The sequence below is a fragment of the Arachis duranensis genome, unplaced genomic scaffold (genome assembly GCF_000817695.3).
Source record: "Arachis duranensis cultivar V14167 unplaced genomic scaffold, aradu.V14167.gnm2.J7QH unplaced_Scaffold_13647, whole genome shotgun sequence".
Lineage (NCBI taxonomy): Eukaryota > Viridiplantae > Streptophyta > Magnoliopsida > Fabales > Fabaceae > Arachis > Arachis duranensis.
Window position 1 is genome coordinate 107,955 of NW_026264002.1, and position 2,500 is coordinate 110,454.

Below are 2,500 nucleotides of genomic sequence, written 5' to 3' on the forward strand. Positions count from 1 at the left end.
TAGGGAAACATTTTCTTGCAGTCACACGTACCGCTTGAAAATGAACTTTCTTAAACTGGCTTTGCAACTACAACTTCCATTAGAACTAGATGGTTGGGAATTGACACTTACACTCCAAGGGCTTACCTTTTTTATGCTATTGGAAGGGCCTAGCATAGTAATAGAATATGAGAAAGAAGAAGGTGACTTCCCAAGTCTCTTGACCATCCTCCAAAAAAAAAAGGTTTGATAAAGTCTTCAATCAGTCAAGGCTATATGAGTCCGACAAGAAGGACTCTTTCTTGGGCTAGATTCCCACACGGCTCTCATCAAGCTGTCTTCCAAGGTAGGTCTATTATGAAAATATTCAGATGAATACTAACCTCATGTTAGGAGAATAGGTTCTTACTATTGACCCTGGCTTTAAGCCTTTGATTTGAATAAGAAGGTCTTCTTTCTGATGGAATGATTCTTGCTTCTAGCTTAGGGAAGCCTGTTTACTTAGACATCTCGAGATGGGGAATTATTAATGTAATTTAGTGGAACCTCTTTTCTGCGGGTGAAGGCACTTTGGGAAACCTTAGCTCCTGGGATTACAGGAGCTATAGATTTGAATTCCCTCTTTCAAGCTTCCGGCAGAGTTAGCAAAGGTACAGACAGTCCGATCTAGCCAGTGAGCCGCATGTCCGCTTTCGATTCAATGTCTTTCTTCACACCCGGCAAACTCTGCAACGGAATGCTGCTATTTCTGAGGGATAGGTTAGGTAGGGTTCAGACGTCCATACGATCGAATGCGGTTCCTGTCAGTGAAAAAAGGGGGCTTAAAAGCGGAGTGGTTATAGGTATTCGATGGCGGTTTCTTCCTTATCCTTTCTAGCCAGTGACATTCCTTCTACAACAAGCGATCCAGTTCCAGTCTATTCATTTCCAGTTGGAGTAGCTTCTCTCTTCTCGTGGTAAGCCCTTTCCTTTTCATGTGTAGCCTAGTCTCTGTGCGTGGATATCTTCTACTATGAAAAGAGCGCATTCGAGGCATGAATCCTCTTCCACTTCAAGGCCCGGTAAGGTATTGAGAAGGGATCGCCTTTTCTCTCCTATAAATCTTCTTTGCACGAGCTTCTGTAAGCCCCGAAACATACTCCAATTACATGTGTTAAGCATCGTGCGTCTTATAGGACCGTGTAAAGCTAGGTCGAGCTTCATAGGAAAGTCCGCTCGGTGGTAGCATGAAATCGGATAACCAAGGTAATCAGACTTGGGATTTGACCCTCAGACATGATAGGTCGACCGCATGTATGAATGAGTCGACATGGCAAGCAAAACTCTGAAACTTTGTAAAAACCCTTTTGTACGTGGCCCTTTCAGGTTCGTTCATAGGAGGTGTAACGCATAAGGGAAAGTACTCTCTGGGCTTGGATACAGTTATTTTATTTATTTACCCGGTTCGGTAAGAAATGCTTTTTTTTAGCAAATAGAAGATTTGAATGCCACATGGGCGGGTTCCATCTGATAGTAGATCCTATCCATACAAGGTCGTGCAAGTCGTCTTTTTCTTCTTTTCTTCCATGATTTTATTCACGAAATCCTATATAGATAGCTTCCCCTACTTTTAAGAGGGAATATTCCACTGACCATGTCACAAAGCAATCGCTGAATTCACTCTTCTGGCTTCTGCCATTGAAGCAATCCCGAGATTTTCAAATATCTAGTTTGAATGCGAGTTCGCCGACTACTGGATTACGCCTACCATCATGCCTCTGATCTACGACCACCCTTTCTTCCAACTTCAAAAGTAAAAGTAATATTTTGAACCCCAACGTTTATGGGCATAGGTTTCGTTTGTCGTTGGGGCAACCCATTAATGTAACGCTTTTCCTTTTTTCGGTTGAACGGCTAGTCTTCGGTTCTCTGGAGTATGTTTGTTCGTACCATTGATCCTATGCGTATTACTTATAGTCAACTGGAGGCTCGACACCTTTATTTGAATAAAGGAACGGAGTCAGAACCGGCTTTTCTCTTCGTGTTCCGCAGGCGCTCAACGTCTAATCACCGTGTCCGCTTGGGCTGGGTATGATGGGTTTCCTTAGTTGGATTGGTCTCTGCTAGGTCATCTAGCCTACAGGTTTCCGCTTCTAGCCTTCCCTTCGACTAGTTGTCTGTCGCCTCTATTCCTTCTCTCCTTTACACGAAACTTCTTAAAAAAAGAATTTCATCTGTTTTTACTATCCAGAACTCTAAAGTTAAGGCAACAACAGCTCCTTCTCTTCCGAGTTGGCATGAAGCCTATTCTGTTGATTCACTGTCCATCTTCGATTTCGATTCGACTGATGCCATACTTTCTTAGTTGATGCATAACCCTCCCCCAATTTAGAATCTAGAGGCATAAAGACTTCTAATTGAAATGAAAGGATATCCCAGATTGCTTTTGATGCTTCTCCTAGCTTAAGAATCCGTAATTGTATGCCATCGGAGGAAGGACATGGGCAGAATCCTCTCTTTCAAGATTCACGGCCTATTTTAG